Genomic DNA, 14,443 nt, shown 5'->3' with positions numbered 1-14,443 from the left:
AAAAGGAAAAAATACACACAATGGTCGTGGTTAGCCTCCACGGTCCCATAACCTGTATTTTAGCCAAGGTGTGAACCCAGTTTGGTCAGAATCTACACCCTCGGTCGAATAGAGTTCATCAGTAGTGATCCTTGGTCAGTAGCAACAATCTCAGGTGCATCAAACAATATCGATCCCTGGTCAGCAATATCATTGGTCCTAGGTCAGCAACAACGATCCCAGGTGTAGAAGACATCATCGTTCTTTAGTCAGCAACAACATCAGTCCTAGTTGTAACATACATCATCGGTCCTAGGTTAGCAGCAACGGTCCCAGGTGTAGAAGACATCATCGGTCTCTAGTCAACAACAACATCGGTCCTAGCTGTAACATACATTATCGGTCCTAGCTGCAACATACATCATCAGTCTCTAGTTAGCAACACACCGGTCCTAGCTCGACAAACAACATCAGTCTCTAATAAGCAACAACATCGATCTTAGGTGCAACAGACAACATCGGGTGTAGAAATGGGACCATGTAGTAGGGTCTGTTCTCTCGGTCTTGGAAATGCATCAAACTCTCCTTGGGTGCAAATTTTAGACCAAAGAGGCTAAACATAATATAAACAAAAAAATAAATAAACCCTAAAGGAAGTCTAAAGAGGTCAGGTGTGACAAATGTTAGCCCGAGGCTAAGTTTTCTCGATCGGATGAAGGGCCTCGGGTGAGGAAAGCATCGATCCTCGTCCGTAGTCCTCGTTCCTCGGTCCTGGTCCTCGATCCTGGTCCTTAGTCCTTGATCGGGATATGCGGGCGCACTTAGAGCGTCAGATGGAGATCTGATGCTCATCCGATGGATTTGGTTGCGACTGTAGCTTTTTTTCCCGATTTTGGCTACACCCAATTACAATTTTTTATTTATTTAAAACCTTAAGGGTTGGTTTGAAATTGATTTTTCTTCCACTCTTTTGTCTTTATTTTTGATCTTTTTAAATACAAAAAATATTAAAATAAATATGAAAAATATTTTACCAATTTTTTTTTTTTGTATATTTGTAGGGTTAAGTAAATAATTGCTTTAGATAAAATGGATACAACAATTCATTCTAAATTATTTATTTTTGTCCCTTTAATTTTTCTAAAATTATTTTAAAATAGAATGGGTACAACATTTATCCCAAATATTTTTTTGGTCTTAACCCTTAATTAATTTGATTAATTACCATAATAACTAATTATTTTAATTGAGTTTTTGTCTATGGGGTTAATTATTTTGATTTTATTTATTTAAAAATAAATCAAAATAATTATTTTAATATTATAAATTGGAGTGTAGATTTTTAGTGCTTATAATAACGAATGGTGATTTCAATATCTCAACTTTTGTGAGTATTGTTCTGTTTTCTTCAACCTCTTTTCTTTATGACCGAAGTGTATCTGTTAGACTCAAACACTTTTTTCTTGCTTGACAAATAGACAAAAATCTAAATGAATAACATTATTGTATTTCATATATCAACCAACACAGTCTTATTTGGTTGATTTATTTTACTTGAGGTCTTAGATCTTTGCACTTGACCTCTAGTTGAGACGAGACATCGCCTCTGTTGGTGACATGGTTCCGAGTTTGAACATTCATATTTTATGAGCTCCTTCTTAAACATCAGCAATTTAAGTTTTTGTTTGGGCTCGAGGTAGATCTGTTTGTGAAGCATCTTACTTAGATCCCTCCAGTTATATCGACTCGTCCAAAGACATCCATTGGGGATAAACGTCTTTTCCTGAATCCTTACTTATTTCATGTACTCTCTCATTAGTTTGCTTGGAACTAGAAAAGTTTAAGGGTCTAACTCATTTTTATCTTTCAAAAATGCCCCTAGTATCGATATAGGGGTTTGATTGTTTTGGATAGATTTGTAATCCCAAGTTAATGTTGGCTTGAATTCTATGGGGATGTATTTTCTCCTAACTCGAGAGTGGGCTTGTTGGGATTTTATTATGATTGAGACCGAGCTCGTGACAAACTGCCTACGTATTCTCATAAAAGGTGAAATCGGGTTCTAACATAGTTCAGAAATTATATCACGGATATATCGTAATTCCGTATTTTGTTAAAGATGGTTTCTTAAGTGTGCAGGAGTTGAAATTGACTTTAGCTGGGGAATTTTTTTAAGTGTCTCCTAGAGTGACAATTGACTTAAACTAGGGAAATTTCTTAAGTGTCTGTTGGAGTGACAATTGACTTAAACTGTGGGAATTTCTTAAGTGTCTACTGGAATGACAATTGACTTAAACTATGAAAATTTCTTTAGTGTATACTGAAGTGGCAATTGACTTAAGCTATGGTAATTTTTTAAGTATCTGCTGGAATGAAAATTGACTTAAGATATGAAAATTTCTTAAGTGTATGCTGGCGTAGCAATTGACTTAAGCTAGAGAAATTTCTTAAGTGTCTGCTGGAATGACAATTGACTTATGATTGATGATGTGATGATTATTTTCATCTTTTCAAAAATACCCCTAGTATTGATATAGGGATTTGGTTATTTTAGATTTATTAGGACCGAACTTGTGACAATCTTCCTACGTATTCTCATAAAAGGAGAAATCAGGTCCAAACGTAGTTCCGAAATTGTATCACGGATAGATCATGATTCTGCATTTTGTTGAGGATCAACAAATGTATTTGTTGGGGGATTACCAGAGAGTTAATCTCTTGTGTGAACCACTAGGGATTGTTTTTATCACTCATATTTACTAAGAATTTGTTTTGTTTTGTTTTATACGAACCAAACCCATGAAAAGTTGCCTACGTATTCTCATATAAGAAGAAATCAAGTCCAAACGTAGTTAAGTTCTTGTGAAGTTAAGAACTTCTTGGGGATTTCGTGAATGTATTTCATCATGCATGCTTTAGACAAAGTATCTCTTGAGCATGTTAACGTTAAAGGGTGCTGAGAGTTCTTCTCCGTCTAAGGTGGTCAATCGCGTGACGCCACCTGAAAATACCTTCTTGACAAGGTAGGGTCCTTCCCATGGTTTTTGGAATTTCCCTATAAGATCTAGTATTCATAAATTCTTCTTTAGGACTAGATCACCTTCTTGAATGTTCTTAGGTTTCACCTTCTTGTTGAAATCTCTAGTCATTCGTCTTTGATATGCTTGCGTGTGACATAACACGTCTAACCTCTTGTCTTCCATAAGGGCTAGTTGATTGTACCGTAACTTACACTAATGTTCTTCCACTACTTGTGTCTCGAGTAGAACTATTAAAGTAGGGACTTTAATTTCGATAGGTTGCACTACATCCATTCCGTAGACTAATGCGAACAACGTCTCTCCCGTTGACGTTCGAATGATGGTTCTGTATCCCCGGAGGCGTATGGAAGCTTCTCATGCCAATCCTTGTAAGTCCGAGTCATCTTTTCAATGATTGTGATGACGTTCTTGTTTACAACTTCAATTGCAGTGTTCGTGTGAGGGTGGTACCTAACATAATTACAAAAACCAAGCAAAATACATTTTTTTTTTAAATTTAGTTAGATTTTCTCATTTAAAATTATTTAAACTTTTCTTTGATTAAAACAATTTGAAGATCTTTTCCAATATTAAGATTTAAATTGTTTCTTCTATAGTAGACAAACCTTCTGCCTACTTTTCTAAGTAATGTTTCATGTTGTGAATTAATTCTGATTCGGACATTTTGTTCGAGGTTGTAATATCAGAAATTATTACTTCATTATGAAAAACATTCTTCAAAATGTTAGAAAAACATTGTTATCAATAATTAAATAGACTAAAAAAAGAATTGTTCATCTCAAATTGTTATTAATCGGTATTAGCATGCTCCTGATGCCTCATTGTCTAACTCGACGACACAAACATCATGCACTGGAAACAAATTAGCTTTAGCCTGCGATGCTGGGACGATACTGTCATCAATGAGATCTTGTATCTTGTGTTTGAGCGTGATGCAATGATCGGTGGGGTGTCCCTTGAGTTGATGGTACTAACACCACTTGTTAACCTTTCTACCTAAAGCTTCTTTATCGTGTTCCGACACTAACACTTGTATCAACTTCTTCGATAACATGTGATAGGATCGGTGCTAACAATAGAGACTAGGGTCTGACTATTGTGAACAACTTACGATAAATGATTCGATATTAATCTTGTTAGAGATTAATATCTGTTTCTATTCTTCACAAATTCTTCGAACTCTTGAAACAGTTTCAAGTGCGGAAGTGTTCCTCAGATTTGAAGATTTGAACCAATGAAAGATGAATGACAGAAAGTAAGAAGACAAGAAGTTGTTTATGGATGTTCGGAGCAAACTCTCATCCCTTCTTCTACAACCGGAAAGATTTCACTATATACTTTGAATCAAATACAAATTACTAAACTAGCTAACTCTCTGTTGAATAAAACAATCTTTGTTCAACTTACAATATTTTCAACAATATTCTCACAGCTAGACAATAATTTGATTCTTTCTTTCTTGAGCTTGAATGATGTAAGAAATCAGTAAGAGAATTCAATTGATGAAATGATCCAGTAATTCGTCCGTTGTCTTTGAGCATCTATTTGTAGTAGAAGGACACCAACGGTCGAATCTTCTTCATGGACACGTGGCAAGCGTCCATTGGAAGGCCTCCCATAATATCAGAAATCTACAGACTTTGAGCAAATGGATCATGGCCGTACCGAACAGGTAGTGTGCCGAATATCTTTTATGATATTGTCTTATAATGGACAAATCATTGGAAGGACATTTGCGTACGTGGCGTTCGCTCATTAGATACAATTAGCTGGCTTGTCAGACTGCACATAAGTGAGTGGAGCAGAGTAGTAGACAGTTATTTGATTGTAGTTAGACGTATGCTAACTTCAAACAACTGATGAATCGAGGCATTAGACGTGCTCCATTAGATTGTCAAGTCTAAGGGAGTTAGACGTCAACGTCTAACTGCGCGTTCCATTAGACCACCGAGTCTAATGGAGTTAGACTGCAATGTCTAACTACGTATCACATTAGACTATCAAGTCTAATGGAGTTAGACGTCAACGTCTAACAACGTTTCCCATTAGACTACCACGTCTAATGGAGTTAGACTTCAATGTTTAACTACGTATCAGTATCTAACTACGCATCCTATTAGACTACAGCGTCTAATGGAGTTATACTACAACGTCTAACTTCGCATCCCTTCAGACTTGTCTAAAGGAGTTAGACGTCAACGTCTAACTTTGCATCCCATTAGACTTCCACGTCTAATGGAATTAGACTTCAACGTCTAACTACGTATCCGTTAGACTACAATGTCTAACTACGCATCCCTTCAGACTTGTCTAAAGGAGTTAGACGTCAACATCTAACTTTGCATCCCATTAGACTTCCACATCTAATAGAGTTAGACTTTAATGTCTAACTACGTATCCGTTAGACTACAACGTCTAACTACGCATCCTATTAGACTTCCACATCTAATGGAGTTAGACTGCGACGTCTAACTTCATCTAATTAGTCTACTTAGTCTGATGCACCTGCACAGAAACAATTAGACAACTTAACTTCATTCTAATTGAACATCTAGCTTTATTCATAACTAAACATCATCAAAATTCCGTAATATTCACAACTAAATATCATCAAAATTCCGTTCTAAACATTATCAAACTTCTATTGTTTAATGTTTCATAGCTTTTGACTTATAAGTTAATTATTTATCACTTAATTAACTCTTTTTTTATTTGTATTTTACTTTTTCCCAACAACATGACTTCTAAAACCTTCAAGGCTAACATTCCTAGATCATCGTATACCCTGCGTGGTGGAGCATTAGTGGTTCTCTGTCGAGGGGGTGCTTGAACCTACTTTACAAGGAAAACGTTTGTCATGTAGGACACAATGCTTTATTATTCTCATTTCCCCAGATGCTAGCAACATGACCGATCTTTGTCTTCTTCCGCGGGTTGTACTTAGGTAGTGACGAATATGCCTTCTTCAGATTCTTTTCTAAGGGCGTCATCGTACCCTTCTTCAATACTAATGAAATCTTCCAAGTAACGATACTTGGGCCTTGACAATTTATTTGTATATTGTACATTCATATTGGCGTACAATATGTCGACTTGTGTCTGTTCACTAGGCAACTCATCCAATTCCGATGCAACTTCTTCCCATCGGTTCACATAGCTCTTAAAAGTCTCACTTGGACCCTATTGAATCTGACGTAGCTTTCGCTCGGATTTGTCAACCTTAACAAACATGGCAAACCTATTGATAAACACACGAACTAACTCTTCAACTGTCTGGCACTAAGAGATGTTTTGACGCATATGCCACTCTAGGGTTGTATCTGCCAAATACTTGGGAATGTTTGAGTCATCGTGACCTTTCCCAAGTTGTGCGACATCATATTTATGATGTATTCGTTCATGAAGGTTGCAAGATCCTTCTTTTCTGAGTATTTTGGTAGATTAGGCAACTTGAGTCTGTGAGGTATGGAAATGTTCTTCGCAACTTTCATGCTATATCTCCATGCTTTCATAGCCTTGGAGGTACATTACGCTAAAGGCTCATTCAAATTTCTCTTTTTGTCTGCGTCTTCCTCATCTTAGCCATCTCATCTATGTGATTTGAAGGTTTTCCAATCATTGAACCAACTTGTCTATCAAGAGATAGTGATGTTCTTATGTTACGCCCTATCCCTTCTCGAGCTCTCTTAGTAACTTCTTTGACCTCAACACCATGCTCTATTGTTTCTCCTTTCCCCTTGTTAAGTTGTCGGATCCATGCCAACTGTCTATTAGCCTCTTCTTTGGCCTCTTCATCAGAATTAACCCAATCCTCTTTCTGGTAGTATCCTTCGCTCTCTCTGCTTGGAACAAAGGATAAGTGTTTGAGGTATGTGGATGAGGTTGTGGTTATGGACCGATATGAGGAGCCATCACCTCGACTCGCACCATCAGGAGGGCCAACTTGAATTATAAAGCTTTTAAGTCATCCTTGTTGGCCATAGATTCTACTTGGATATTAGTAAAATGACTTGTCCTTCTACATGGTGTGGTTTGCTCCTCCGAGTCAGACACAACTCTTGTGTAACGTCCGGAAACTAGGTCACTTATCGAGTAGTGACTTGTGATTGGATCACGTGAAGTGGTCATAGATTAAAGAACTATGTCAAAGGAATATGATAAGTTTGACACCCTATAATAAGATAAGACAAGCAATGTGTTTCTTGTATGCACATAAACCCTAGTATGCAATAGACGCTCATCCCTAGAACTAGTTATGTGAAGAAAAAACGTGAGTATTAAAGGAGTTAAACTGATTTTTCTATGTTTGTGTATAAAACTCAAACTCACAATTGCAAACATGCACCACTCACCCTTTCGTTACAATATCGCTCATGTATCATCATAAGAGATTTATATTTTAAGCATAAAGAACTCTAGTATAAGTCTCCAAATCTCAAGTCTTTTCGTCTTTCTTGATCATGCTTTCCGTCTCACGTGTCTCTCTTGATCGTCTTTGCGTCTCACACACCTCTCTTGATCGTCTTTATGCCTAGAATCTAAGTAGTAAAAACACAAAGACAAGTACTAGTTAGATTAGACTTTTCTCTTTTAATTTCTAGTTTTTCTTTAATTTTCTCTTTTAAGATGTTCTAGATTTTTCCAAAGTTGGACTTAGTCTTTCTTGACTTTTTGCCCTTTCTAAAGTATTCTAAGTTTAGACTTAGTATTTTCTTAAATTTTGACTTAGTCTCTTTTTCTAGAATCTTCTAAAGTTGGACTTAATGTTTTCGACTTTTTAGATTTTTTAGAATTTTTAAGTGGATGAGCGCCTAAATATAACTACATCCATACACATATTTATCATATAGATAGATGTCAAGTATTGTAAAAGGTTTCACGACGTGGCTTTGCTCGATAGGACAAGACGAGGCAACGACTTGACATAATTTGTTGTTTGGATTTTTGATCTAAAGTTTGAAGTGACTTAAGAGAGAGTTGTCCTCCAACAAGGATACTATCCCAAAAGGGATCTCTCAATGTAAGAGGAGCTTTCAATTGGACGTACTCTTCACCACTATTTCAAAATCCCTCATTTTTAGTAGTAGGGGATATTTGAAAAGTAGAGAGGGTTAATTCATATTTTTTTCCTAGAGTTTTTCTCAACTCACAAATCACACAAAATCTTCTTGGCTTGGGTTGAGGGTGTCATCCGCATTGACTACCCTTAACACATAAAATATAGATGCGTGAGCTTCATCCAACGATGTATACTCACACACCTCCACATTGGAGTTCTAAGTCTCATGCATATAACAATTAATGTGAACATAAAGTTTAATTAAAGCGTAAAATAATTTTAATATTAGGCCAAAGTTACTTTTGGAGCTAAACGTCGAATATCCCCAGCAGAGTCGTCAGAAAAGTGTGATCAATTTTTTACGTCGACAACGACAATTTGAAAATTTTCTAGGCTCTCCATTTTAAAAATATTTAGTTTTGAAAATAAGTCAAATGTGAGGGAATTAATTTTAAGGTATGAAAAAATTAAATTTATCAAAATGAGACTTTATAAACAACTCCATAACTTACCATCCCGTCGAATCTGGAAGAGATTGAGAGTTTTATGGAAAATATGTCAGAGGCTTACTTTAAATTTTTTCAATTTTTAATTTCCTCACGGCTAGAGATTCGCCACCTAATTTATAAAAATTAGAAATTAAGAGAATCGATTTCTGCGTACGTGTGAGAAATGATTTTTTAGAATCTATGTCCCATAACCCCTAAGGTCTCTACTAATTACTTTTGGTCGTTTTTAAAATCAATTACGCTTTACAATGTTTTTAAAAACTTTATATGCTAACCTAGGATCACATAAGCTACAAACTTACATAAAAAATAAATCCAACGAAAACCCAAAAAATGCCAAATGAAAAGCCTAATCTAAACATGACATACAAAAAATATGAAAAGAAATACACAAGGGTCGTGGTTAGTCTCCAAGGTCATATAACCTGTATTTTAGCCAAGGTGCGAACTTAGCTCGACCAGAATCTGCACCATCGGTCGAATAGAGTTCAACAACAGTGGTCCCTAGTCAGTAGTAGCGATCTTAGGTAGGGATGGCAATAGGGCGATTTGGGGCGGGGAATGCATTTACCATCCCCACCCCATTTTTATTTCGGGGATTTTTTAAATACCATCCTCACCCCGTTCTGTTTTTTCGGTTTCGGGGAATCTCCGCGGAACACCTTTAATAAAATATTTTTTTAAAAATAAAAATTTATAAAATAATATTATATAAACACATTTTTTAAAATAATATATATTATAATATATTAAAATTTTATATTATTATAAAGAAATAAACTTACAACTCTTATAAAATATATTGATTAAATAAATATATTGGTGATTTAATATATTCAATTATGTTTTATAGTGTTCGAGGCATAATCGGGGTGAGATCGGGGCGGGTCGGGGCAGTGAACACAAATACCATCCCCACCCCATTCTCGTTCAATTTCGGGGAAAAATCGTCCCAAACGGGGCAATTCAGTTCGGTTTTTGTGGGGCGGTATCAAATTTCTATCCTTAGTCCTAGGTGCAATAGACAACATCGGTCTTTAATCAGCAACAACAACAGTCATAGGTCAACAACATCGATCCTAGGTGTAGTAGACAACATCAGTCTCTGGTCAGCAATACCATCGGTCCCAAGTACAACAGACAACATCAGTCTCTAGTCAACAACAATATCGATCCTAAGTTAGGAGATAACATTAGTCTCTAGTCAGCAACATCATCGGTCCTAGGTACAATAGACAACATCGGGTGCAGAAATGGGACAATGCAGTAGGGTCTATTCTCTCGTTCTCGGGGAGGCATCAAGTCCTCCTTGGGCCTAAATTCTAGGCCAAAGAGGATAAACATAATACAAATATAAATAAATAAATCCTAAAGGAAGTCTAAAGGGGTCAGGTGTGATGAAAGTTAGCCCGGGGCTATGTTTTCTCGATCAGATGAAGGGCCTCGGGTGCGGAAAGCATCGGTCCTCGGTCCTTAGTCGCGGTTCTCGGTCCTTAGTCATTTTACTCTAACCTCACTTCTCAGTCACAGTCCTCGGTCCTTAGTCACGGTTCTCGATACTCAATCATTGGTCTTCAGTTGCGGTCCTCAATCGCGGTTCTCGATCCTCGGTCGCATTCCTCAGTTCTGTGTGCAGAAGAGCTCCTCGTTCGGCCAATATCAATGTGCATTTCAGGGTGCATGTTTCTCGGTCAGAGGTACTTCCAGGGCGCTGCTACAACAACAAGGTCCACTGTTCTTCCCGCTACAACAACAAGGTCCACTGTTCTTCCCGTTTTTGACATGACCCCACTGTACTTCCAGTTTTTGACATGACCTAACTAACTACAGTTTTTTTTATCCAAATGGATCCCAAATCTCATAAAAATTTTCAAGAAGGTTGTTAATACATAAGAAAAAATATTTATATAAATGAAAATCTAAGATCTAACCACTCAAAAAAATATTAAAAAAATAAAACTGTATAAAAACACAAATTCTTGGGAAAAGTTTTATGTTTGCTGTTTTCTTTTATTTACATGTTCTTGTAGTTTATATTTAATTATTTACATGCTTAAGAATGTAGAAATAAAACATAGTCTACTGAGTTAAACATGCAATTACATTATATAATATGAAAAGACAAAAACAAACATTTTATTTAGATGAAAGGCAAAGATAAAAATAGAAAAGAATAAGAGAAGCTTATTTTAATTTTGGAGATATGAAAACCATAAGTATTAAGCAATATTTGTGACCAATAAAACCAATTGGTGATTACTTAGGAAATTTCAAAGGGGGGCAGCCTAGGGGCGTTGGCAATGAAAAATATGACATTTGTGCACTTTGCACACCCTACAAGGGTGTGTATTTATAGGGAACTTTTCAGAAACCCCAAGACACAAGGCACCCTAACAGTTTGGCAAATGATTTATTTCTTTTTTAATTAATTAAAATTGCCTAGAATTTTTTATTAAAAAAAAAAATAAGTCAAGTCTCCTATTTCCTTGGAAGAGTGTCTTCTAGATTCTTCCACCACCTTCTAGGCCATGGACTTGAAATCTTATAGATCCTTTGTTTTGGCTTTGAAAAAATAAATTTAAATTCTGAAATTGCCATTTTCTTCATGGATTTTAATTTATCTTGATAGACCTAGAACCTTCTTGATGGTTCTTGAATCTTCTTTCCCTTTTGATCCCAATGATTTTGTAGGATGATTTTTCCAAAGTCTTACAAAATCATTGTTAAAATAGATAAAACAAACAAACTATTAATTAACTTAATTAATTAAGGAATTAATAAAAATAATAAAAGAGAAAAGATTAAGTTACAATTGACTTAGCCTGTATTTGATAACACAGCTTAAAAATAATAAAAGGGAAAAGATTAAGTTACAATTGACTTAGCCTGTATTTGATAGCATAACTTACCACTTAATTGAATATATTAAGGACTTATTTAAAATAAATATGTTTGATAACACATATTTATAATCATTCATTACTACCGACTTAAGTGAAAATGTTAAAATAATAAACTAAAATATCAAGCTTATTTTAAAGGTGGAAAAATACTATTGGCACTACTTAAAAAAATCATAAAAAAAGACCACTATATTCTTTTAAATTTAATAAAATTACTATTATATATTATAAAATCTTATTAATTTTTTTCATTTTTGTTATTTTCTTTGATGATAATTCATCTACTTTTATTTTCTTTTCCATATTATATTATAAATACAACAAACATTTTTTTTTTCTTTGTTCATAAATCATTTAATTATTTTTTACTAGATTATTTTCCAACATTATCTAAATATAATTACATCTAAATTAATTATAAAATAATATATATATATATTATATATATATATATAATCGTATTATTTTTCCATTTTTTTTCTCATTATTGTAAACAAACTTCCTTTTCTTATGAGATAAATATATATATATATATTTTTATTATTTCTTTTATATATATATATATATATATTTATTACGTTAACAAATTATAATTTAATATACTAGTTAACAAAATATAATATTTATTTTAATTATTTTTATTTAATATATTAAATTATATATTTAAATTTATTAGCTAATATACTTTAATATATAAGTGTATAATAAATAGTCTAGATATATTTGTTCAGATATTAATTTTAGAAACCAACTAAAATATTAAATACTTAAATTTTAGATGTTCTTGTTTGTTAATTTAAAATTTTATCTCTTAATATTTAAGTTACTTAAATACTTAAAATTCAATATTCAGTATTCAAATCATAATTTTTAGTTTTATCTAACACAATCTTAATCATATACCTAAAAAGATTTTATTTTTTAATTAATTAAATCAATTAATTTAACTTAATCTAATTAAATAAAAAAACAAACAACTCACTAATTATTTAAAACAACTAATCTAATATAATTAATGAAAACAAAATAACAAAAATATATTTAACGAAATTTTTTTAAAAAACTTTAAAAAACGTCAATATATATTTTTTGTATTTTTTTATATATTCTACAAATATCCAAGATAATTAATTAATAAAACCTTGAATATTCTAATTATAATAATATTTCTAAGTGTTATAACTTAGACAAAATTACTACTTTAACTTATTAAAAAATTAAAATTAATTATTTTTCAAAAATTCAATTGTTCTAAAAATTAATTGTATTTAAAATAACCGTGCAATGAGCCCATGAATGAATTTTAGAAATTTGTAGAGGTCTCGAATTTATTAAAAATATAACATATAAAATTGGAGGTACAAAATGAGTCTAATACATATATATATTTTTTAATGGGACATAGTCTAATACATATGTGATCATCAAAGAAAGGTAAGACCAATAAGTTTTATTACTAACAATTTTTTTTTTTTTTTTTTTTATAAATAATTTAAACAAAATACAGAAAAGTAAGAGATCATTAACTTCCTTACTACAAAATTAAAATAAAGACTAATTAGAAATTATAAATGGCATTAACTTAGAAATTAAATTCAAAATAAATCGTAACTCAAGACTTAATATAGTAGTAATTTTCTTTATTATTTATTAAATCAAACAATCACTCCCCTAAACTGAAAATAATATTTTAGTTCTATTCTGGAACTTCAATTAACCCAACTTCTTCCTTAAATTCTTAAAAATTTCCAATCTTAGTAACTTTGTCTTAATGTTTGTTATTTGTTCTTCATAGAACACTGTACAAATTTAATATCACCATCATCGGGCAGATTTCTTGATACCTAACATGAATATGTTTAATTCTTCCATGAATTACGATATTTTTGGACAATTCAATGGTTGATACCTTATCACAATTTTGAGCACACTCTTCACCCACGTTACTTGACAAGTACATGCTACTACAACTACAAATTCAGCATATGTAGTCGACACTGTTACTATATGTTGTTTCTTTGAAGAACAATCAACAACTCTACTACCAATTAAGAACACATACCCTAAAGTACTCTTTCTATCATATATATATATATATCACATGCGTAGTAACTATTAGGAGTGTAAACGAGTCAAGCTACTCGTGAGAAGCTCGTGAGTATCTCGATCAAAGCTCGACTTGAACTCGGTTTGACCGAGCTCGATTCGAGTTTGAGTAGCTAGATCATAAAATCGAGCTCGAATAACTCGTTATATATACATTTCCATTTTCAAACCCTCTGTCTCTCTCTTCCTTCCATTCCTAAACAGCTAGACTCGCCTTTCTCTCTCTTCTCTTTCCATTTTTGTTTTCTCCTCGTTCCATTCCCAAGCCAAACTCATCTCTTTTTCCTTCTCCCAAACGGTCAAACCTCTCTCTCTTCTCATTATATTTTCAAACGATGAAACCACTCTCTTCTTCTTCCTCCATCTTTTTTATTCTTTCTTCATCAAAAGACCTCTAAGTACTATTAAAGGAACAATTTGTTCATTACCTTACTATTTCATATTTTGAATCATGTAAAATTTGAAAATCACTATATGACTAGTGTATCATATTGTCAAACTTTTAATATTTGTGATAAATATCTCTTAAATATTTAATTTCATTTGTAATTTTTAAATGAGATGTTTGTGATTGAATGATTATCTTTAAATTATGTGATTGTATTTATATTTCATATTATTAAATAATGTTGTGATTATGTATGTATAGTTTGTGAAATATATATTATATTATGTTTGAGATATTATTTATTAGTAAAATATAATTTTAATTTAATTTTCGAGTTCGAGCTCGATTAGCTCGAATTGTAATCGAGCCAAATTCGAGTATAAATTTTGATACTCGATCGAGTTCGAGTATTTACAATGCAATTCGAGTCGAGTTTGAGTAGTATGGTACTAGACTCG

Source organism: Impatiens glandulifera, chromosome 2 (assembly GCF_907164915.1).
Source record: "Impatiens glandulifera chromosome 2, dImpGla2.1, whole genome shotgun sequence".
Classification (NCBI taxonomy): domain Eukaryota; kingdom Viridiplantae; phylum Streptophyta; class Magnoliopsida; order Ericales; family Balsaminaceae; genus Impatiens; species Impatiens glandulifera.
This window is presented reverse-complemented; position numbering follows the sequence as displayed.